Here is a 26,519-nt window from a genome sequence, read left to right as displayed (position 1 = left end):
TTAATAACATTAGTATCTGGAAGTTAGCCAACTAGCTAATCATTACTGCATGAGCATAGGCACCTCACAGCATGCCATATCATTGAGGCAATAAACAATAGATTTGTTAATCTAGTATGAAAGCATTATCTCCATGCTTTTCAACAACTTCAAAATCTTCTCTTAGCTTTTCTACAAGATCTCTTACATTGCACTTACATTTAATCACCTGTGTTCTACCAAATAAGAAAGCCTGGAAAGATTTATGTGAGAATGAAAGCTGTTTTGCAGTATAACATATACCATTCCATTCTTTCTTCTTACTGGTCTTCTTTTCCAAGAAGAAAAGCAAAGAGCTGCAAGATTGATATTTGTTTTGTTTGGTTTTTTCCTTCTCTCTAAGGATTTCTTTGTGTTCTTTTTAATTTAATACAATGCTTCTAATGCATAGGATTCAATAAGACTAATAATTAAAAAGCAAAGTCTCCTTTACAACTGCCTGATTGTAATTCCAAAATATATCTCCTAGCTATGTATTAGCTATTTAATTTTTTATGGATTGAAGTTTCCAGTTTGTCATCAGACACCTTAGATGACTTTTTTTTTTGTATGCAACTATAAAGATAAGTTTGCAATAAACTAATTTCTGTTATCTCTATCCTATGTGGCATAATAAAACTAATTTATTATTCATTGTTGGTTATAACCAATGAAAAATTAAGAACAATCCATCTCTTTGTAAGAAGAAAAATCAGAGTGATCTGAAAGATGAATATAGCTTAAATCATAAAGTGATTGGGGTATTTTTGAAAGCAAAATTGAATGGGAGCATAATTTCTAGAATTTGCAAATGAGTCATTGATGACATTTTGCTAACTCTGGGAGAGAAGAATAATTAACACCTTTGTTGCAGAAAGCAATGTTCAGTGTATCTCCATTTTTTTATTATTAATGACAAATAAATAAATAAAGCTAAAGAGGTTACTAAGATCAGTCTCTATGATAAAGCTCTCTCTACTGCTTTACTCAATCCCTTTCAATATATATTCCCAAAAGTTCCCTTTAACATGTTGAATAGAAGTTAGTCATAGCTCACCTCTAATTAAGAAAGGTATACCTACCTATTATATTGATACCTACCTATGAAATTCAGGTGCATTTATACCCTGGGAAATGATCTGTCCCCTAATATTCTTGGACTTCAAAGCAAGGGGAGACAGACTGGGTGATAAGACTTGACTTTTGTGGGAGCAGAATTACTCATTATTTAGTCAGCATTTGCTAGTCTTTTAGCAGCAGTAGAGTTACTGCCTTGCTCACCACAGCTGTCATGCATCTCTTCCATAGGGGCAGAACCTACTCTGCTGGATCAGCTCAGGTTGTCTGGACATCTTTCCCTCCTTCTTAGTCACCCAGGCAATTTGGAAGGCATGGACATAGATTTCTTTTCTTGAGCTTGAACAACATTTCTACATAAATAATCTCCAATTTCACATTTGAATTTTCTGGAGCTTAATTCCCTCACATGATTAATTATTTTTCTTATAATTTCATGCCAATTGTATTACCTAGTCTTATCTTCCAGCTTTCTTCTAGTTTTCAATGTCCTCTGTTTTCAGTTTGTGGACTGTTTTTCTCAGCTGATGATCTCATAGATTCCCTATTTTTATGTAGATGCTGCTGGTTCCTACTTGTGTTCATAATTTCCTCTCTGTGTTTTCCTTTGTTATTTCACAACACCAATTTTAGAATGCACTATGAATGTCATCTATGTCTCGTTGCCCACTTTTCTGTTGTAGAAAGGTATTAAAATCTGGTCAGAATAACCATTAATATCACAGTATGATTAGAAACCATGACTGCTCTTTTTCTTTAGCATCTCTAGAATCTAGCAACTGAAAGACCTTCAGACACAAGTATTTTCTAGTTAAGATTATTTCAAAAAGAAATTTCTCTGTAACATCCACTAAAGTAAGACTATACCATATCCATCACATTCAAATCTCTTGTTAAGACATAAATCTGCAGTGTGGTGTTTTGGGAGCTGTATTTCTGCATTCTTATTTTGTTGTTAATTTTTTTGTTAGTACTAGCTTTGTTAACCTGGAATATCGCCTTATTCCAGGATAATGTTTTCAGTGGGACGATTTATGAAGAAAATGAAAATACATGGGGAGTCAGCACAGTGGTATACAGTACTTTTATTAGGAGGCCCATTCTAGTAGTTGTTTGGTAAAATGGGTAATGTGAACAATTTTAGTCCAGGCTTTTAAAAAAATACTATCACAGTGATCTGTAAGACCAATATTTCATCTGCAGACAAGGCTTGCATTACTTCATACAATAAAGCTTTGTATTTTCTCTCTTTTATCTCTGTATGCAAAAGGTGAAATGTTCATTTGGCCAAAGATGAGATAGCCTTTAATTTGATACCCAATTTTTTTATTTTTTTTAAATTTCTTTAATCACATATGAATCACTATGAAAATAGAAGATCCTTGATGCAGATTGAATCATTTAACTCTGAAATTGATGACACTGTGTTAGGCTAAGAAGTACTTCTTTTAGATTCATAATTTCTCCTTTTTCATACAGAGCAGTAGGCAATGTGATGTTCTGAAACAAAGTTCCGTTTCCCTTGCTTGTCTAAATCTAATATCATTAATAGTGAACAGTAGAGCTAGATACTTTTCCTTGCTCTCACGAAGTTTTATCCTGAATCTGGGAAATTATTTCATGATGGAAAACAGAATCAAAATTGTAATCCTTCTCCAAGAAATGTTGGGTTCAATAAACAGCATTTTCCAAGGAATCCGCTGCTTGTATTATTATTGTTCTTCTTATTATTATTATTAGTCGACATATCATATCTGAGAAATTTGTTTCATTAGTGAGAAAATGCCTTTGAATCTCCTGGAAGCTATGAGATAGGAGCAGTTACCTTGCAGTCCCATCTGCCTATCAGAGATGAACTTCATCAATGGAGACACAAAAGTAGTAGAATCAGCCTGCTTATTCTAACAGGCTCTTCAAAAGTGAGAAGTGAAGTTGACTTTCAGATGCTTGGGGGAGTCTTTAAGGCTTACAAGTGGAAAAGTCATCTTTATACTTGAGTACAATGACAAGATTGAATCAATAAATACTGACAAGTTTTCTCCCTTTTTAGATAGTGTTCTCATAGTAGAGCAATGTTTCTTCAGAACTATTTATAATAAACTGGCAAAGTGTCACAGACTGCCCCACTGGCTCAACTCTTACTGACATCTTTAATAGTTCATTACAAAAGGAATTAGAGTTAGGGTTATTATGTGGATCACTCTAAAAGTAATGCCTCCTATTATTTATATGGAAACTAAAATAGATGCAAAAAGAACAAGTACACTATTTGATAAATTCTCAGCTACAAAACACTTTTTTTTTTTTTTTTAACACAGTCACAACCACTGGCTACGCATTTTCACCAGCAACAATCAAGATCCTGCATGCCATGCTTGTAACAATGTGCACCAGTGAAGGTGTCTCACTGTCGTTGTCACCACTGCTGAAATCCTCCACATACTACCTCATTGTTGCCTCATCTGCATTGAGGAATTCAGTGACCCCCCTTTGCTCCACATTCACCTCCATGTCAGATGTCATTTTGTCACACTGTCCCTCTACTGTCATCTGTCACACAATAACACGTAATAAAATACTGTTGGGAAGATTCAACACCTACTGCCATACCACTGACATTTGCCACTGATGTTGTGGGCCAACATAACAAAACAGGAGGCATTAGTTTTGAAGCAGCACTCATGATGAGTCACAAAAAGGCCTACTTTAAAAAGAATCGAATCACAATGAGTTGACAATTTGCTACTAAGAGTGCATTTCTCCAAGTAGTATTTCACTAAGAATCTAGCACAGCTTTGCTGTTCCTGGCCTTGACATGAAAGTTGGTGTTTCCATGTAGAGTGCTTTTCAGCCCAAATAACTAGTTATGTGAATGGCTTTACAGAAAGCTTTTTATAAAACTGGTAAGTATATAGGTTTCACAGTTTCTATATTCCATTAATAAGTAGACCCAATTTCAAATGTGGTATTCCATAAATACTATTTCCAAAATTACACCAACAGTGTCAAATGTGAAAGATTTCAGGTCACCATAGCCTCTTCAGGGGCTAATTTGTTACTGTGATAGAGACTTGCATTTTTTTGTCACAAATTGGAAAATGAAACTGCAAAGCCAGATTGTATGATTAAATTTGCTTTCCCTGTCCTCAGAATAGTAAAACATTTGCAATAATAGCAGTTTTTTTTAAGAATACCTGAGGTGTGGATATTAGGGGCACCTGGCTCCAAAGGATTTTGCCAGGCCAGATAGGAGTTGTTGACATAGCTATTAGTCTAACAACCCTGCCAGTATTGTTAGTAAGAAATATTGTTCTTTCCCTGAGTATCATTTTTTTTTCACTCCATCTTGTATACTACAGATTTTTGTCTTTCTTCCTCTATCTACAAGGTTTTTGTCTTAACTATAAATTTTTATAGAGTGGCTAGTACAGTGAAATTGAGGTTTCACAAGTAAAGTTTTCCGTACAGTTAATGCTGATAAACAGTATTGGAATTCAATGGTAATCTACTCTTCTGCCCATCAAATCATGTCACATGTAATGACAGAGGTGCTTTATTCCCCACCTCCATACATGTATTAGTGCAACCAGCTATAAGCAAGTGTGATAGTCTCTGTAAGGACATCACGTTGCAAACAGGCCAGTCTTGTATCCCTGATGGAGCCTTACATTCCACAGAGCCAAAACCAGGTTCTACTCCCAGTAAAGTGAGCTGCAAGAGATGTAACAATTATTATTATTATTATTATCTTAAAAAGGGAAATTACTTATGCCACTGTCTCATTACAGAGTTAGATGCCTACCTTTGGACTTTCAAATATGATGATTACCTGGACATAAAGATCACGATAAATAGCTTGTGTTTTCTGGAGCCTTTGATGGAGTAACTGGAGACTACCATGCAGACAGTTTGCCATCACATCAGCTTGGCCTATGTATCCAGTGACTCCTTTGAGGAACCTGAACAGATTTGGAAGACTTAATTATTTATTTGTAAAGTCAAATTCCCTCTTCCCCAGTATTTCTCCTGTAAACAAAGTTTCTGGTATACCTTTCCTCCCTTCCCCTTTTCACAGGGAACAAACAAGCACAGAATTTATTTTGCTTCTCAACATGGTTTTATTTCCTTTGAGCTTTCCTTTGCTATATCCATCATCTGCTGGTCCTGCAGATAAGTCCTGCCTCTGATGTGTTTGAAGAGAATTCATTTTTAGTTCTTACGCCTTTAACAACCTGCTCTTCACCTTTTTTGGCTTGCCTTATTTTGTTTAACACTTACCAAAGGTTTTTTGGTTGTTTGTTTGTTTGTTTTCTATTTTCATCTCTTGAACAGAATTTCAGCTTGGAAGTCTGAACACTTTACTTTTCCTCTTTAGGCCTAACATAGGTATCTTGCATTAGCTGTTAATAATTGTTACCTTGTTTATTTATTTCTTCTGACTGTGAGGCGTCTTGTATGCTCCATCAATACCATTAGTTTTTCTGTTTCTGTATCCTCACATTGCAAAGTTCTTCTGATTTTATTTATTCTACCAAAATTTTTATATATTATGTCAAATCCTCAAGGTAAATTTCTTAAAGTAGAAGAGAGCATTGGGACTCAGCATATACAAGAAACATTTTTCCCCAAGGTCATATATAGATGTCAGGATTCTGCTTGATTATATACAGAATACTGTTTTGTTTGACACTCCTTTTGACCCAGAAGATGACATTAAATAACCTCTTCTTTTGGAACAGAGATTATGCAGAAAAATACTGAGAAACATGATTCATTTTCAGGTGCTGGACCTAAGGTAGATACTGGGACAGTCATCAAACTTTTGAAGTTGTAGAGCATTCCTGTTAAATAGTGGGGGATCCTGAGAATGACAAATAAAAGAATAAAAACTTTTATGATCTACAACTTAGATAGAAGACAACTTTCAGTATTGTTTTCAATGCATTAAATGCACACGAAACTAACTGGAAAGTTGGATTCTAAGATAAAGTCAAACCATATAGAAAATAGAAATGTCCCTTAATATGAAGACTGCTCCAAAAGTAATGTCTTCTATTTTATTACATTGGCCCACAATATCAGAGGAAGATCTTGGTGGTATGGCACCAGATGTTGAACATTCCTTTCAGTATTTCATTACATTTTGTTGCCATGTGACAGATAGCAGCAGACGGGCAGTCTGATAAAATGGTATCTGGCATGGAAGTTTGTGTGAAGCAAAATGGTTTAAGTGAACTCCTCTATGTGGAAAACATTGCACCCACTGACAATTCATTGATATCTGCTTCAGTGGATGTGAGCAGGACAAGGCAGTGGGTGATACATTTCAGCAGTGGTAACAGTGACAGTAAATCATCTTCACTGGTGCAGATTGTTACAAGTATGGCATACAGTCTCTTGTTCATCGCTGGTGAAGGTGCATAGCCAATAGTGGTGACCGTGTTGAAAAATAGTGTTGTGTAGCTGAGGTTTTTTTCCATCATAGTGTAATTGTGCTCTTAGTATCAGTTCTTGTTTCTATATATGGATATATTTTCACAGAAATAAAGAGAAGGAATTAATTTCAGGGACACGTATTTGTAAAAAATAAATAAACAAACAAACAAAAACATCAAACCTTTAAAGCAAATCACTAATGTGATGCTTCTATAGAAATGTTTTGATCTTGGATCTCAAAAAAACTCCAATCGTAGCTGTAGCCTTCTACTCAGGAAAGAATAGGATTCATGTATAGAAAATGCTTGGGAATAATTTTTCCTGGAATCAAAATGACAGCTCTATGTATAATTTGAGTAAATAAACATGGAAAAGATACTAGAGCCTAGAAAAAGGAAATGGGGCACAGTCTATATGCATGTAGTAGAGGATTTCAGGTGTCAGCAACAGGAGCTGGATGAAATCTAGGTTTAATTAACCACACCCAAATAAAGCCGAACTAAACACAGGTGTTAGAGAAAGATACTTGTGCTTCTTTCACATTTACATTCTCATGAAGGAATCAAAGAGACACAAGGCAAAGAGAACCTTCTAATATATGATAGTGCAGGAATGTCATATGTAGAAATGTTGTGGTAAAGACAAGTTTCTGAAAGGGGAAATAGCTGAGGAAACAGAATAATAATATGAGAGTATGATACCATAATAAGGAGAGCAAAAGACTCAGGCTACTGACACGAGAAGACGCACGCATTCATAAAGTCTCCCTTTCACTGTGGTAAACTTTAATCCTGCAGACTGGAGAGGGTCTCTGAGCAGAACAGAAAGAACCACAAAAGAGGGAGAGAGAGCACAGAAGTTGGCAAGAGGGAGGAACCAGAGGAGTCAGGGAACATGTGAAGTTCAGGATCAGAAGGAAGATATAAACACTGCTGCTAAGGGAAGTTCCTGAATATTATGAAGAATAGGAAATACCTAGACAAGTTTTCTTTTGTTGTTTTTGTTGTTTCCATTGAAATAAACTGTGATCTGCCAAATAATTAGAAATTAGAATACCCCAAGAAGGCCAGACCTAGTCTACCTAACTGTGTTTCACTTGAAACATTTCAGATCACTTAGATCACTTTCTCACTTTTTTTTTCTTTTTTTTTTTTTTTTTTTGCAACAACTTCACTAACCTCTTTTCCTCTCCATTTGAATAAGCCAGACTTCGAGAAGACTTTCTCATTAATAATGTGTATTTTCTAATGTACTGCCATGCGTCTATTTATCTTTCTCAGAATTACACCATCTACTTTGTTTTCCATTTCAACCTTTGAACTGATCACACTCTTCTCTGACGTGAAGTACTTTACTGTGGGAGACTCCTTGGAAGTTGGAAAAGGGAGGGAAATTCAAATGAGACAGAAGTGGGAAGCAGAGAAGCATTTTAAGGCAACCTGAAGATAGACAAGTGGTCTTTAGAGCAACAGTTCTCTATGCTCAAAGTAAATACCAACTACTTTTGACTTTTGCTAAATAAAACGATGCTGATATTCTGCTCTGACAGACCTGAAATGCAGAGTAAGTAATTAACCTTCAGCTTGTCAGAACTGATACTTAGTCATCATCATCAGAGTCACTAGAGGTATAAACCCCAAAGGAAAATATCATTCTTCTCCTGTCACTCTCATTTGTGGACCAAGTCACACAATGAAAGTTTTTCTAAACTCATTTCAGATGAAGAATGGTGCCTTTACAGATGGTTTAATGGAATAATGAGCAAGTTGAAAGGTCTTGGTGTCATATTTGAGTTTTAGATTTAATTTCAGTAGGATTATTTTTTCCTCCCTGCTATTGGCTGAGAACTATCAAAGTTTTCCTGATTGTCATTTGAGATGAAAAGTGCCGTCAGTTTGTAATGAGTCCAGAAAAGGACATTCAGGACCTGATAGTGTGTACTTGAACTATGCCTTCTGAAGCAGCACATTGCCTTATTGAACACATGTTCTCCAAGCTGGAAATTTAAAATAATTTATCCCAAAACTAGAATCTGTCTGCTCAACAGATTCCATCTGACCCAGCGGCTTTATTTGTATGCACAGGCTTCAGTTTGATAGAATGATGGAGTGTTTGCCCTTAATTTCTTAAATTTCTCTCTATGGCTCATATCTGCATGAGTCTTCTTTAATTTTATGGTAGCGCCTCTTAGGGAGGAGGGGATTCATGCTTATGGTTTACACAGTTAATTGATTCTTGTAGACAAAACCAATGCTAAAACAAATAAGTACTGCAAATGCCTCGGACCTTAATGTGGAAGCCAAAGAGGTTCTGTATCACCCTCTGATGTTTTGGGCTGTTAACAATGAGACATTGCCAGAAAGTGTCCATTCATGGTGAGAAACACTGAAAGCATTGTGCTTTTAGTTTTCATTAAAATATATAGGTCTTGAATTAATGGTGTACTTTTGAGTCAGATACAGCAATCTCACTTCAGTTGTATAGTAACAAAACGAGAAGTGAGAGTCAGTAATAAATAAAGTATGAATTTTTTTTTAAAGAGATTTTAGGTAACAAGCAAGATTTTCTTTATTATTTCTCCTTCAGAGAATAATAAGACACATATAGACTGATTTTGAAAATCACTGAGGGGGGAGACTTTTTATCTAGCCCCCCTATAATAGATTTTTTTCTTTTGCTCAATTCTCTCTGTGAATAACAAGAGTGGCAGCCATTTTCTCCCAGCTCAACATCAAAACCCCTTTCATCTGCTGTCTAAATGCAAACAAAGCAAACCTTCCACCAGGCCTTTCTTTCCAGATAAATTAAAACTCTCATGTCCTGGGGCCTAAATCAAGCCTACAGGCCTTCCCTAGATAAATCCTTTCTCAACCTGAAATCTTCTTGCTACACGTGCTCCTTGTAAGATAATTTTGCAGTAGCTAATCAATAATGCAACAGTAAATTGCATTTAAATAAACATTAGCAGCCCTCTTAATGAATAAAACCTCATTTGCAATTTGTCAAAGTCAGAAATGCTGGACTCTTTTGATATTCATTAGAATATTGGAAATTGGAGCTTTGACAGGTTTTATGTATGTTGCAATTATGATTTTTGTGAATAAAGGAAGTGCTTTATTTTCACAAGAATTCTTGAATAAAAACAGTGATATATGCTATGGACTTGATAGATCTCAATTTCTTTCTTATTAAAGAGGCAGTAGAAGAGGGAAAAAAAAAAAAAACATGTTACATTTGCAAAATTTAAAAGGTTTAAATGTAATATACATATATTTAGTAAAAACACGTTTTGAAATTCCTTCTTTTGTATTAAGAATTTTAATTAATTTGCTGCGATCCAAAGCTTTGGAAAAATACAATTCTTGATAATTAATTTTTATGCAGCAAAACTCTATTACATCTGTATGCATTGCTAATTTTGTAGTGAAATTGCAAAATAAAAGCATGTTTACACATGATATATTGTAAATTCATTTAATAAGGTTTTTTGCTTTTATTCCCATTTTTCAATGGAAGCACTTCACATAAATGTCCCCTTGTGAAACATCTGCACCATATGCATTACTACTTGAATTCAGCGCTTTATAAACAAAGTCTTACACCTGGGTTGAAGGAAAAATTCTAATTTTGAGAAACGTTAGATTGTGGAGTAGTATCCCAAGGGAAGAAAGCGAACCATATTCACAAGCCATTTAAAACAAATTGCAAAACCTGAATAGTGTAATGCAAAGAACAGAATGGCACCAAGAGAAACACGCTGAAAATGTTGTGAATGCTGTTTCCCCTTCTATAATTGCGCAGAAGGATGAGGCCAAGTCAGGCATGGATCACAGTGCTTTTACTTCAGAAGTTCCCATGGAAAAATCCAGCAATGAGCCTTTGCTTTAAAACATGCACATGCTCACACACACACGCTCACACACAGATTTGTATTTTCTACTCTGACATGTGAAATTCTCTGACCTGAGCTCCCTTTGTGGGAAGAAATGGTAAATGTGCACTTCGCATTCATCTTGCTCTTGGGGAATTTGAACTTACACTATATGTGAATTCTATTTGTGAGGGGAAAAAAGCAAACCATAACCTCTCTTTCCCTCACATAAACCCAGAGAAGCACCAGGGTTTTTTTTGAAACATCTTTTTAATGGCTTTGTTCAAAGGACAAACCATCTCTGTGAGAAAATTTGAAGAGCTGTATATATTTTCAAAACAAATATGCCTCTACAATATAACTCTCTAAAGATTACAGAAATATACATGCCGATATGTTATAGAAAATAGTTAGCTCCAGCTTGTACCATGAGCAATACCCATTTTTTAATTCATTCAAGCATTAATGAGGACCAAATCTGCTTAGCTTTGAGAATCATGAAATACATAAAGAGAAGAAAGACAGATCCAGCTGCTACCGCACAAATTTGCGACTTTCTGTGATCCCCAGAATATATTTATTCCAAGATGTGTTCAGGAGGGCAGAGAAGGCCAAATTATAGCTGTGGCTCATAAAGTAGCTTGATTGACTCACGAGAGGCCACTAACGATACAGGCCATGGTGAGCAATACCTATGCCTGTGCCTCATCTGGGCATCACACCCTGCCATTGACATGCATCCATTTACAGCAGTGCCTTGCTCCGAAACTGCTCATTCCCAAGAAAAGGTTGTATAAGCTTGATTTATGGTTTCCACCTTTAATCTTTTAGTCAGGGCTTCTTTCTTGACAGTAGCAGAAGGGTTCTGCATGGGCAAATCTGTTTTGTAGCAAGGCACTGGTGTTATGGAAGCATTTGACAGTCAGGAAAACTAGGATGCTGTGGGAGCTGCATGGAATCAGGGTTGGGGGGCACCAGGAAGGTAGAGCCCTGCTTCTTGCTTGTTGCCATTCCTTCATCTCAACCTCCAAACACCAGAAGAAGAAGCTGAGATGCTCTGCAAAAAAAAAAAAAAAAAAAAAAAAAAACAAAAAAAAAAAACACACAAAAAAAAATGGACAACAGACACAACACTTCAGAGTAAGGCACTGTTAGTGACAGAGGAGACTCCAGAGTGTGAGGACAAGGGGGTGACCAGAAGATGTCTTTACACAGTAGGAGTTGGCCCCAGTATACGAAAAAACAGGAGGCCTGGGGCTGCTCTTCTCTCCACCATGCTCCAGTTGGTAGCAAAATAGCTGGCAGCCAATAGAGCAGTGTTGCAGGCATTTTGCACGCTCAGGTGAAGAGAAGAGCTCTCTTACTGCTGCACTTTGCAACATCCCCCAAATCTTCTGTCTGCTGTGCATCACAAAACAGATCCTTTAAGTAGAAACTTCAGACATCCGACATCAGTCAGATATTCTTTTGTTGCTATCCTGCTCTGCTGAAAATAAGCCGTTCAGCACTGCCCTGCCACTCCAAACTGCTCATTAAGTATTTTGTTTGGAGATGACAGAAGTTAAATGAATTTTTGTTTCCATGTTATATACTGTCACATTAGGTGGAGGAAATGTCATTTATTTTTGCATGGATCCTCAACCATATGTGAAACAGTTTTAATGGAGTAGCGGAGAGAGAGACACAAGATAATGTAGGAAGCCACTGTTATTTATCTCTCTTTAACCAATAATACACAAAATACAGCAGAAAAAAAAATTAATAATACTGGTATTTGTGACAGTTTCCTCCTGTAGTTTTACCTCTGACTTGGAAGAACAGTAGGAAGCACAAGGAAGAGAGCAAATCATATTCCAAATTATAGAAAAACTATTCTGTATCTGTTATCTGTGGAGGGAGAGATTAAGTTTATGCACCTACGAGTACAGAAGCCACTTCAGGGTCTTTCAACATGTATACCAGGATGACTCTGGATGCCAGACTTTGGTAGGCATGAGATGCATTGACTAATCTGTGTCACTTGAAGCAAAAAATAAAATAATAATATTTTTGATATCTTAATAGCAACATATTTAACCTTTTTTAGCACATTAGCAGAGAACAGTCAGGAAAATAATACTCGTATTTTTCTATCCTAGAACATCCTGTCTCTATCACTTGTCCCCTAGTAGGAGAAAGAAAAGAAATACATTGTAAGAGTTATCTTGATAAGAGCATTAAAGAAACAATTCTAGACCTGACCTGGTACCCCAAGCATAAACTCTCAGTGTAGTTGTTCACTGTTAATTTACAGATATACAGATACACACCTGTAAACACTGGTTTTTGAATGAGTCTGAAAAATAACTATTTTCTTATTAGTGACACTAGGTCAAATTATGATCATTACAAGTAGTAATATCTTGAAAAATGCAGTTCTATACCTATAAGCAGATATAGATTTTGCATTTCCATTACAATACTTTAATCTACGACCTTTGTCCTTTTATTACGATACTATTGAAATTAGGTTGTTGGAACAATGATGTGGCTACTAATTTATTCATTGCTTTTCCTTTTCTTTCCTTTTTTTTTTTTTTTTTTTTTTTTTTAACCTCAGGGTAGTAGAAAGGTCTGAAACTGATTTTAAATCAGATATTTTTTATCTGTTATAATGCTTTCCCTATGAATACAGGGGTTTCTTGAGTCTAGCGAAGACTCTAATTTTGTTCCCAGGTTAATATGCATACATACAAAAAAATTAGAAGTTGGACCTTATAAACCTGGTTACTAATTAACCAGAGGTATGCCTTATTGGTTCCTAAAAACAGATTTTAAAATAATATATTGAAAAAAAATAAATGCATGCAATGTTATGTTGTTGCTTTTAACATTTTCATCCCCAACAGGCCTCCAGCAGTTTTTCAGTACAAGAAGAAACACAAATGATGACATTTCCATTTTACATTTCATATCAACACACTAAGCTACACTTCCCAGTCTGCTTTCATACAGAAGTAAATCTAGAATAATTCCATTGCAGGCAATGATGCTATGGAAATTGCTGGGATAAGTGTACTGAATCATGTTTCTGCTACTTGGCATTTGCATTATGTGGGGACAGAGGGAATGAAAAGGGAACAAAACTGAACCACTTCCTATTTCCTTCTACATTCAATGCAGTCCCAGTCCCTTCTCAAAAGTTGCATTTCCATAACCTACAGAATTTCCACACCTTTAGCATTCCGCATGTCAAACACTGATGTTCAAAATACTAACACCTTAACTCTGATATAGCCTGTGTTAATATTTGCTTTCCCTGTCAAAAAATCTGAATGGAGAAATCCTCATCCTGCTAAGATTATGCCATAACTAACGCACATACAACATGCCTGTGTTAGAGGCACTTGAAAGAGTTTCACATTGTCTGTTTTAACTTTATTTAACAACAGTCATACATTGTTCACATTAGCTCAGATTACACATTTAATTTCCTTAAGTGCTACTTTTAAAATATAGCCATGCTTAATGTTGATGTCTAAATGGTACCATTTGTGCTTTGCTGTGAACACCTCATTAAAACAAATGGAGCAGGTAAGGAGGGAGAGTATCTGCCTTTGTGGAGGCAAATGGGGAATTGCACGCCTTTGTTTGTCTGGCAATAGTTGAGCAGCACATTTTCAGCCTGTGTAAATTGATGTAGCTCCACAGATTCCTTTAGAGCTTCTCTGAGTTATATTAGTTACAGATAAGGCAGGGTTTCCAGTGAGCCCTGGATAACAGTATTCCCTATCGCTGAAAAGTCATTTAGGAGACGCCTCCAGAGCACTGGCTGTATATTAATTGGACATGGGAACACTTGAAAACAAGGACTACTTCTATGTCATCTTTCCAATATCATAGGTCAACCTTTTTTCCCTCTCCTCACTTGAATATCAAATCTATGACAACTTATTACAGAGAAAATTAAATAAATAAATAAATAAATAAAATTAAAAATAAAGGAGGAAGTAGGGGAGATTAATTTTCCCTGAGTAGCCAAAATTTCTCTCTTCAAGTAAGCTCAAGCACAGAATATTTTGGAAGCCCTAAAATGTAAAAATACAGGAAAATTATTCGAGTTATTCTTCATTTTTACTCTTTCACTGCCTTCGGTGAAATCAAGTACATATCCAGTACTTCTACAGTTTTTTATAATGTGTATATTTTTAAGTATCGTGGAGGAAAAAAGAAAGCAACTATAACTACAACAGCAACAACAATACAATCTAATGAATCAGGCAGATCAAGAAGTAGCTCTAAACCAGCCCAAACACAGCTTCCCTCAGTGTAGTATCTGCAGTATAATCAGTGAACTACAGAGGAGATTTCATTTCTTTCCACTGCAGCAAACTATGTCTGTGATAGATTAGACAGATATTTTATCTTAAACGTGATTTAGCCATGGAGCTGTTGTCAGTCGGCTGCATAGCTTCCTAAAATCTGTATCGGTGTCATACCGCCCTACAAATTGCCTCATACCTCCTCCTCTCCCACACCACTTTGTGACTGCCTTGCCAGCAGAGAATGCAGTGATATGTCATTAAAGTCTGAAAAATCCCTTGAAAACTTGGGATAAAAGGTGCCATGTAAGTACAAAGTATTATTATTATGATCTCACTGATTTCAATGTGAGCCATAATAGGGGTTTGTTACTTAAAAGAGAAATAAAAATTAGACAGTATTTTATTCTTACTCTGTTTCCAAAGCCAGCAGAGACCATAGAAGAATTTACAGCAGTTTGCTTCAGCTGTCGGTTAACTCCTTTTGCCCCAAATATGAATCCAGGTTTACATACCATTTCTACTTGGCATGAGTCTTGGAAACAAGGAGTTAATGTGAGCCATAGCAGCCATGGCTTTTACTGACAGCACATGTTCATTATGAGATGAACAGTTTAAACCAACTGAGTAAACAGGAACATTAATAGTAAAGGGGTGGCTATAATAACTTCAAAAAGCTTACTTTAATGCAAGGTGAAATTGTACATTTTGGGAGGCTTTCAAGTTCATTTTTCTTCTAAGTAATTTGTGCATGAAAAAAAGTCTTAGAAACTTTTCTGAAGGTAAATAAACAAATGTGTCCTCCTACTTGGACTCATTCCTCTAATCTATTACCTAAATGGATCATCCTTATTTTTTCACCTCCAAAAGTCAGCAGCAGATGAGATTTAAAGAAGTGAAAGCAAAAGCTATTAGCTCTGTTTTGCAACTTTATTGATAGCACCAGTGACAAACCCATCTCAAATCACCTGCTCCCAGAGACCAATGCAGAGAGTCCCCACCTCCCCAACCAGCTCAGGGAAACCCAGTGGTCAGTCAAACCGGGTTTCCACAGCAACACCCGTTTATGTTTCCCAGGCAACCAAGCTCCTCAAAATCGGGTGGCAATTGGCATGCAGAGTGGTTTGTGGACAGAAAAATCCATTTTCCCACTTCGCTGAAGTAGGAACCGTGCTTGCGGCAGAGGCAGGCAACCACGCCACAGAGCAAGATGGAAGAGAAAAGGGCACTGAGAGACAGGTGTAGGATGCAACTGCTTGTCCTGACTCAGCTCACATGTCTTTTTCCATCTCCTCTCACAGTTTAGCAGGATGCTAAAAAAAAAAATTGCATTGTACATTTCTGTTTGCAGTATTTTCTTCTTTTGCTAATTTCATAGTTAGTTACCACTCCCACATTTCCATCTATTTTTAATGCTATCCCATACATATTTTGTGCCAGCTTTGGGAAAGCTGTGGTTTTTAACTACTGCAGTAACCCTAGAGAACTAAATCCTTCTGTCCACATTCAATTTTCAACTCAAGCAACACATTACCACAGTTAAGAGAAGTTTTACCGAAAGAAAACCATAAAAGTCAGATCCAGATTAACTTTATCACAAAAATCTTTGATTCAGGTGGAGGGGACAATAGGCTCATGCCCATTATTCCAACAGGCATGAGGGCAGAATTTCCTACAAACTCTTTAATATAATGTCCTGTTGTTATTGACATTGACCTCGATTATTTTATCAATATTTGGTTTGCTGTCATCTGAGGACATTAGGAAAGGGGAGAGAGGGGGATAAGCCGCATTTTCTAGGCAGAAATTCACCTCAGTGCTGTCTTGGCAACTGTTTCCAGATTCGAGAAAATAAATATCTCAGTATTACCACTGTCTAGGCTTTCTTGGACAGCCTTACAATGCTGTGAAGTTCAGTACTTCAAAGAGCATTTTGGCAGTCAGTTTTGTCCCTGCAGATGACCAGAATTCCAGTAGTACAGAAATAACCCATCTGAGATTGAAAGCTGGACTTTCAAGTAGATCTCAGTACCTGATTTTAATGGTAGTAAGGAACAACCCCATGCGAGACAAATAGCAGAACTTGTGAGATGAACCAGCATCTCCAATTGCTTTCTTGTGCAAGCAGGAAAGTCCAAAAATACTGTAAAATATTGTACCGTTCTTCACATAGTAAAAATTAAATAAATAAAAATAGTATAAGACAAACAGACTAACCTTGTCTTCTTTGGGCATGATAAATGACCTTGGTTTTCAAAGGTAGCTGTGCCCAAGTACCGCTGTAATGTCTTATGATATAGTAGTCTGTGTCCCCTCTGCCCTCAGAAGCATTGAGAGAAGTTGCAGTCACAGAAGTCCACTTCATATTAACAGAAAAAGCTAGAGAAAAAGATAGTAATTGAGACTGTTATCAGGCACACAAGACAGAAGCAGGTAGATTTGGGGGTTATCCCCACATGTGGTTGATATTTCATGCTACCAGAAATTAGTGACCTTCATAATTCCTAACCAACAAGTAGGTCTTGGAGAAACTTATTCTACATCACAAGAAGCTTCTCCTATAAATGGTATTGTGAAGGTCAAAATTAGACTTCTGAGGTTTGTCTGTGTTCAACCTTCTCTAGCAGCCACTTATGCAAACAGAATTGTATCCTGTGCAAATAAAGAGTAATATTCAACTCACAAGTTACAAGAAGAAAAAACATTCACCTTCTGTCAGAATGTCGTCATGTACTGCCCAAAACTTAATTATCTTAGGTAAACTTAAGAAATATAAAGAAAAATTTTGATACACATTTGAGAATTAGTGTCCTGTAAATTAGCTATTAAAGCAATATAAACTATTTTTACAATATTTTTTCAGGTCATGGGATCTTTTAAACAAGCAATAAATTACAAAAAGTCACCAACTGAACAAAAAAAGAGAACAACTCCAGTCACTACTCTGCCTCTTACTCCATCCTACCCATTTATTATATTTCAAGAGTCCCAGCTACTGAAGTTCTTGAGTAACTGTGAAAAGCTCTCGCAGACATGATGTACTCCTTCTTTCTTCCTCAGTATAAAATCATTGGCCCAAGTGTTGAAAGAAGCTCTAGAACATCACACATGGAAATTTTAAATAGTTAAAGAGACGGTTTGCTGATATTTGCACAGGAGTCTTCCATTTGTATTCTGGGGCTTCCTGCAACAGCATGATGTAGGTCTGCCTATTTGCAGTCCAAGGGAATAAACAGTTAAAGAAGCAGGAAGGCCAGAAGGGACAGAGAAAATAAAAATCGTGGTCTGTCTTATCATGGTAATCTATCACAATAGATTATGCAAGTCTTTAAGGCTAGGAAAATCAAGGCTGTTGTTTTTATTTCAGCACATCTGCTTCAGAAAACAAACAAACAAACCAATAACTGTTCAAGAGAAAGGTTTTCCTTAAACAGCTGGTTGATTCTCTGTCCTTTCGATGATTCAGTGCCTCTGAGCCAGAGTAAATACCTATCAGAACGGTATAGGTCTGGTCTCATAAAAAATGCACATCATGTTTATAGTACAGCTCTACCAGACTTCTTTACACTCTGTCCAAAACTGCTCTGTTAGCATGGCTAGAGGCTACTTTACTTCACTGAAATATTCTTATCTGAGGCTGCTGCTGAGAATGAGCTTCGTTTGCTCCTTGCACTGTTCAGTTTGTATTGTTGCTACAAGTAGGAACCTCAAAACTGTAGAGTGGACAACCGCTCCTGTTTCTGTGTTATTTTATAACCCAACAGCTAGCAAGTGCTATCAAATTCCCAGAGTGGAACTAGCAAACAAACAGAATTTACGAGGATGCCTTAAATTTGCAGGGGACCTTTTCTTGAACCTTTTCCTCTAGATTTATCCAGGTCCCATCCACTGCTCATTGTTCACAATGTATGGCCCAGTAAGTTAGAATAGTTGAAAATCTCACATGAACTTGTACTGTCTCCACCCAGCAGTAAGTCTGGAATCACGGCACAACTTTACGTGGAAGGATGTTCCACTTCTCATGAAGAAAATTATTTTTTAGTTTTGTACACATTGACTACAAAGCCTGGTAATTTTTGAAAGTGGTGAATCTGTGAGTTGAACTGATATCCTAATATTTCAACATAAACTTGTACTGAGTCATATAGCCACCTTTAAAAGTATTTCTGAGAGAATTAATGGCTTAGAAGGCAGGACCAATTGGTCCAACATAAGTGACGCTATGGAATATTCCTACATGGCTCTCACTGCTTTCTGTGTGATGATACTAGCTGACAAGGCCAGTGAAGCAGAGAAAAAGAATTAAAAGTTTTTTTTAGGAAGGTTAAAGAGTTGCATGATAATTTGCTAGCACTTGTCTCTCAAACTCCTGAGAAAAAAGCCCCAGCATTGCTGGAATGATTCCTCCTGTTTTTCCTTTTCTCACTGCCCTCAAAAGATTTTGTTCAGCTTAAACCGGACAGTTGTCTTAGCTCCCAAATGAATAAATATTCCTTGAAGACAGAAGAAAAATAGCCAAAGGAATGCAGCAGCATACACTGTAGCAATGAGTATTTCCCCCTGTATTCTCAGGTCTGTTTGAAGCATTTTCCTAAATGCATTTGTAAAACAGACTTTTACAATTACAACTGAAGTTCTTATCTTGGCATAGTCAAACATCAGTGTTGCTTTAGAGAGGAACTACATTAAGTGCTCTGCAACATGAGCTTGTTCAAGCTTGGTGGATGTGGATTCATGTAACATCAGCAAGAGAGAAAAACAAACCAGTCCATCTGTGCTCAATACCTGTCCTTATCATGCTAACCAGAAGTGAGAAGGCTTGTTACTCTGCTTATTTTCAATTGCTGAGCTAAAGGAGGCATTTTCTGGTTTTCTTCTTATTGTTAGTATCCTTGTTTCTCTTCTTTTAATCTCTGTTTCTGATCAGTTGCCACACAGCAGTTCCCAGATCAAGCCCCTGCTCCAGGGATAGTTTGGCTTTTTCCCTGTTATATTATCCCCCTCTGGTAGCAGATCCTTCAGCTTCATCATACTCCTTTCCATATTTTTCCCAACACCAACCCAAGCTCCTTAATAAACAGGAAAAAGAGCTACATGCTGCCACTTCTGCATACCAGAGTAGTGTTCACTACAAAGTTACTGCGGTGGACCTGAGTGTCTGATATTTTCACTCCTTTTGTTCTTTTCTAGCATTCTGTTAAAGCTTGATTATGAGTGCTCGCAGACCTAGTGATTTTCGTCTCAGCACACTGTCAGGTTAAATCACTGGCAATGTCCTCTCACCAGGAGTTTGCAGTTCAAGGACTGCCTTTGGATAAGGCATTGCATGATTCAAATAAAAAATTCACTCACATGCAAGTGTTTGTTACTGTAGTGACAAGGTGCTATTGCTGCCTGCATTTAGTGACCTTTTTTTTATAAATGTGAAGGACTTGTTTTCAGAGATAGAACTGTAAAGTATCACAAACATTCCTAAAATTGTTGTAGAACTGAAGAATCACAGAATTGCAGGGGTTGGAAGGGACCTCAAGAAATCATCTAGTCCAATCCCCCTGCTAAAGCAGGTACCCTACAATAGATCACATAAGTAGGCATCCAGATAGGTTGTGAATATTTCCATAGAAGGAGACACCACAGTGTCTCTGGACAACCTGTTCCAGTGCTCTGTCATCTTTACCATAAAGTTGTTCTTCCACATGTTAGTACAGAACTTCCTCTGCAAGGTTTAGGCCATTACTCTTTGTCCCATCACCACACACCACCAAGAAGAGCCTGGCATTAATTGTCTCCCATCTCCCCTTAGAAATTTATAAACATTTACTAGATTCCCTCTCAATCTTCTTTTTTCCTAAGCTGAACAGACACAGGTTACTCAGTTTTTCCTCATGCAGGAGATGCTACAGGCACTCCACCAGACATATTCTAGGAGATCCCCATCTTTTTTGTGCTGGGGAGCCTAGAACTAGACACAGTAGTCCAAATGTGGCCTCACCAAGGCAGAGTAGAACGGGACGATCACCTTCCTCAACCTGCTGGCCACATTCTTTTTAATGCAACTCAGGATACCATTGGCCTTTTTATCCACAAGGGCACACTTGCTGTCTGATGGCCAACCTGTTGTCTACCAAGACCCCAAAGTCCTCCCTGCTGAGCTCATCTCCTAAGCCGTACTGATGCATGTGTTTGTTCATCTCCAGGCGCAAGACTCTACACTTGCTACTGTTAAACCTCATCAGGGTCCTCCTTGATCAACTATTCTGCTTGCCCAGGTCTTGCTGAATGGTATCACAGCCTTCCAGTATAACAGCCACTCCTCCCAACTTTGTATTATCAGCAAAATTCCTAAGGATGGACTCTATCCCTTCATCCATGTAACTGATAAAGATATTGAACAAGACTGGATTCAGCACCAGTCCCTAGGGAACACCAATAGTCACAGCCTGCTCCTGTGCCTTTATGATTTCCTTCTTGAGGAATGTCCATCCTATCTTGGACCCCTTTACCCAAGGGGATCTCCCAAGGGATTTTCTCAACCAATGTCCTAAGCAGTCCAAAGTCTGCACTCTAGCAGTCCAAAGCAGCAGTTTTGCTGACCCTCCTCATGGCTTTACTGAGAATAGAGAACTCAGTCAATTTATGTTTGCTGTCCCCAAGACAGTCTCTGTCAGCCCTATCTAACCACCAGTCCTTCCCTATTCATAAATAGCGAGGCTATCAGGGTACCTACCTCTTATCAGTTGTGTGAGGAAGTTATCTCCCACATACTCCAGGAAGCCCCTAGATTTTCTCCTCTCTGTTGCACTGCATTTCTAGCAGACTTCCAGTAAGCTGAAGACCCCATGAGAATGAGAGATAGTACTTGTGAGATTTTATTGCCTTCAAGGATAGCAATTCAACTTTCCTGGACAAGCTATAGGAATATATAGCCACCTTCATGGTAAAGAAAACATTCTTAAAAGGACTTCCACACATTCCAGCCTATGTCAGTTCCCTCCTGTAATATCACTGCACCTTCAAATAGAGTCTGGCTAACACTTCTCTATGTTCTTCCACAAGGCCATTGTAGACCCGCTAAAAGCTTTTCTACTCAGGCTTCTCTGTCTTAACACAGAACAAACTCACTTCTCAGTTTCTCCTCATGCATACATGCTCCAGAATCAGGATCACCTTGATGGTCTTCACTGGACTCAGACCAATGTGTCTTCTTCATCTGTATATGAACATTCATAGTGTAAAATTCCTAAAAGCAGAGAAGATAATTTTGTTTGCTTCCCTTTTAAAGTTTCTAAAGGGGTTGGAAGAAGCTGTGTCTGATCTACTACAGCAAAGTCCTGTAGACTTTTTGCCTCAGTTAAATAGCATTTTGTTGACTGAAAGAGTGGGAACAAACATGAAATCAGAGACAAAAATGGCTGTTAATTACAAAATGTGAAGAACGGTCTAAGTACTGAAGACAAAACAAAGTTCAGGCAAACATTTCTGTTCTGAAGTAGAAAAAGATAGGAATTAATTATTTCCTTCAGTATTTTTACACAATTTCACATACTAACAGTGCTGCTGTAACTACTGCTTGGGGATTTTAAATTGATCCTTTAATGGGAACTGATTGGAGGCAGCACCTTAAAGATCATTAAATAATTCTGCCATTTGTTAAAGAATTAAAAACAATCTTATTACTGAGAACAGAATGCATTTTAACTCTGTAACTAGTACGTAATTCTTCTGAACAGGGTATTAATTAGTGCCTAATGGGATTTTTAGTTTTGTTTTGTGACAGATAGATACCACAGTAATCAGACCTTGACTGAGCAATCAAGTAACCAAAATTTATTACTACTAGTGTACTGATCACCTACCTGCCACAAAGAAAAGAAAAAAAAAGAATAAGAAAGAATAATTCATTTACCTTGTTTAGCAATTTTTCTACTTCTGATTTCTGAGTGCTTATGGGAAAGCAATAGTTCTCTGCTGTTCCTGGCAATTATACACAGGTGTATATATATAGGTGTTGAAAAACTTTTTTCAGTAGTGTAGCTCAGATCTTTTAAATGGAATAACTACAAACAAGGATTTTTCTCCTTTGTTTAAAAGAGGAAAATCTTTGGGGATTTGCTTTTTCTCCTTTCTTTGATTAGTAAATCAGCAAAAGAGTATGCTTCAAATGGAGATGCAGTAGGTACTTGCTCTAGAAGTACTACTTTAGATTATCATTTTCCTGAGAGCAAACAGCATTTGCTGAAACATATAGGAAACCATGTTGCATAAGCAAGATGGGCTACCTATCCCACAGATATAAAGCCCTGCGTAAACAGGAACAAAGACAGTGCAGAAAAGATGCATACTTGTATAAACATAAGTATAATCATATTTTCCATTCTCCTCAGCACTACTTTGTGGTATACTTTTTTCCTGATGTACCCTTCTTTGTTGCTTTTCTTATGCTGAAAAGGTGAATTGTCAGTAGTTTCCTTATTTGCAGTTGTGCTCTTGAGAAATATGGGAAAATCCCTCATTTCATAGAAGGTCGTTACGTAACAGATAATAAGGTGGAGAGGCTGGGGGAGACGGTGATCTGCATCAACTGGTGGCATAATCCCTAAGGGAAAACAGACTTTAGTTGAACAATCAGAAAACTGGCTTGCTTTATGGTGTTTACACTGCTGCTTGCTAATGGATCACCATAAAGGAAGCAAAAGGACTCTTACACTATTGAGTATGCTATCATGGGAGTCTTCTGAGTGTGCCTTTTTTATTTGCTGCAGTCAGGTTAATGAGCTCACCAGCCCACTTGATGTCGAGGACTTTGTAACAAAGCAATCTCTCATTAAATGCTGCCTGGCACCGCTCTCTTGAAGCAAAGGGACATTCAGATTATTGAATGCCTTTGTATTCCTCATTCCTACCAGGCTATGGCGTCCAGCAGTGGCATCAGTCCCGCACACTTCCTGGCAGGCATCCAGTCATGCGCCTGCCCTCTTCAAACTGCATGGGCATTTGCCAATCTAAGCAGCACTAGTAGGCAAACAAGCATGGCACACGACTGCCTTGGCTGGCAGCCAGATGTGCAGCTGAACCATCTCCCTTCCGCTACTGTATGGAGCAGCACATTCCTTTCCTATTCTCTCCCATTCAGTTGATTTACATGTAGAAGTTTTGTTGCGATACAAAGGAATGTGCATTTATCTGCATTCTCTTTCTGCTTTAACACCTTTTTTTAGTCTCAGCAGTGCAGGTCATGAATTCATCTGTGCCTTTATTTAAATACCTCCTGGCTGACAGTTTCTTCAATGAAATGACCCCAGAGTGTTATCAGCTCGCTAGCAGGTGTGTGTCTTTATTCAGAATCTTGCAGGCAACAGTGCATCCTGGGTAAAGAGCAATCTAGGCATGATCCAGCTCTTCCCTACATTACTCATGAGATTTAATGGTTCACTGTCATGAAAGAGCTTACAAAGATTTCTTTTTTTTCTTTTCTTTCTTCTTTTTTTTTTTTTTTTTGGGGGGGGGGGGGGGGGGGGGGGGGGCTGGGAGGATTGGCTTTCCACAGGGCTCTATGCCCTGAGATATTTTGACGCAAACAGACAAAATGATAAAGAGCGATTTTTTATGAAAGGCTTCATCTCATTCAAAATATATAGATATCCAGCCTAAAACAGGCAATTGGTTTTAGTTTTAAGATACTAAAGAGATATTCAATAGTAATGTGGCTGTTCTGTGCACAGTTTCACTAGCAAACAGCCCTGTAAAGCATCACATTTGCTGAACACACACACGTGAACTTTTTGTTCCTGTCTAGTAGGTCTAACACTGAAGAAATCCTGAAAGTTTGGTTACTAGAGTGGTAAGGGAAAACTGCACTGACTAGAGATAAATTACTATCTGAAATAATTAAGTCAAGGAGAAGGTTAGTAAAAATGGAAGGAACTTCTTTCAAATGCCATCTGCTTTCAAATGCTGTCGTTTAATGTTTTAGAACACACTTTTTCTTACAGGGCTATTGCTTCTTCTGTCTTGTCCTGGTAGTGCCCAGAATTGTTTTCAAATCTCTTACACCCTTCAGGGTTCAGAGTAGTCAGGGGACAGTTCTCTAGAGCACTCCGCGCTCCCACAAGCATATACCAGGTTTGTTCACACCAGTACACACTCAGCCAAGATTTACCCCTAGTAGAAGTCATTTTTAACTACTTCCAGCAGCGGACTGAGAAGATGTCCTACACACATGATGTCTGTGAGCTCAGAAACAAATGATAGGACTCCTCTTCCATTTCTTGGGAAAGCATTTGGAAAATGTGAAGTTTCTCATTTGCCCACTGACAAAGAGACATAAAAAGACAATAAAGATGACAGGAAAAGATTTCACTCTGAGCTGAAGTCAAGTAGGCTTTCCTGGGGCAGAATCCATTTTGTTCCTGCTTCCACTGAAATTAGCAAGCAAGCTTTTATTGACTTAGTGAACAGGCTCGTGATTCACAAATTTGGCTAATCCACTCATATTTTCAATATGAGATTTTGAAAAGGTCACAGAATGCAGAGTCAAGACTGTTGTCCCCAGAAGGAGTTTGGCTTGAGATCAGGCAAAGATAATAAAAACAGTTGCGTAGCTTTTCAGTATTCAGTGCATGCCAGTTGTATTGACTGATAAGGCAAGATGATGCTGAGCTTAGGAATATGGGAAGGTCTTATTTATTTTCAACCCTCTCTATTCTGCCTTTGCAAAACTGGTGACTTTTAATAGGAAGAGCACTGGCTTGGCTTAGTACGAAAAATCCCATTTATGTGTTCTTTATTTTACCATGGAAGACACGTATTTAAAAACAGCAATATTTAGAATGCACTGTGGAATTTAATGACAATGAAAGAGGGTGAACATTATTGGAAAATATATATGTACTGCTGAAATATTCAGCAAGCTATTGGAATCTGAGATTCTTTCATATACAATAAATAAATAAATAAATAAATCATTTTGAAACAGAATTCACTCATTTATATTATGTTTAAATATAACATATAAGCACATTATATATAATGAGTGAATCATTTTAGCTCTGGATTGTGGGATTAATTTTGCTTTTCTGTTTTTTGTTTATTTGTTTGTTTTTCCCAAGGCATGTTTTCTCCAGTAGTTCCTCTGGAAGTTGAATACATTTTTAACTAGTTTCTAGGAAAAACTGACTCCATCTTTCAGTTGTAACAAATGAAACTCAGCTTTATAAAGTTTCATATATTTTCTGTGGTTTATTTGTACTCTACTCAGCCAATTGGTCAAATACCTCTTGGCCCACTCTACAGAGTAGCCATGTTGGATTTATCTCAGTCTGTCATGTTCGTTTCTCCTTTCCTCTCTCAAGCTCGAGCATCAGTATTGTCCATTCAAAGAGACTAAATATTAACCGTGGCAAAAATATTCTAGTAAATATCTTTAGATCACCTGTACCCAGAATCTCAGAAGATATTTAAGAACACGGCTTCCTTTCATCTCCTTCTCTAGATGAGACTCCAAGTTTTATATGCAGGATCATTTATAGATAATATTCTGTAGAGAGTAAATAGTCTCAAATCCCATACACCAATAATTTTACACACCTTTTGCTACTCCTTCCCACTTTACATGCTAAGGGAAGGATGCATTTTTGAGGCCAGCTTGAGCTGTCAACATTTCCTTCACTAGTCCCTGGTATGGCACAGGCCTAGGTGCTTCACCTCGCAACACCTCCTGCACCACAAACAGTACTGCATCAGGCACTGAATATCTGCTGGTCTCTTCTCCTCTGCCTTCAAGGAACAGTATGGTTTCTATTCCTAGTTTCATTAAC

Source organism: Excalfactoria chinensis, chromosome 2 (assembly GCF_039878825.1).
Source record: "Excalfactoria chinensis isolate bCotChi1 chromosome 2, bCotChi1.hap2, whole genome shotgun sequence".
Taxonomy (NCBI): domain Eukaryota; kingdom Metazoa; phylum Chordata; class Aves; order Galliformes; family Phasianidae; genus Excalfactoria; species Excalfactoria chinensis.
This window is presented reverse-complemented; position numbering follows the sequence as displayed.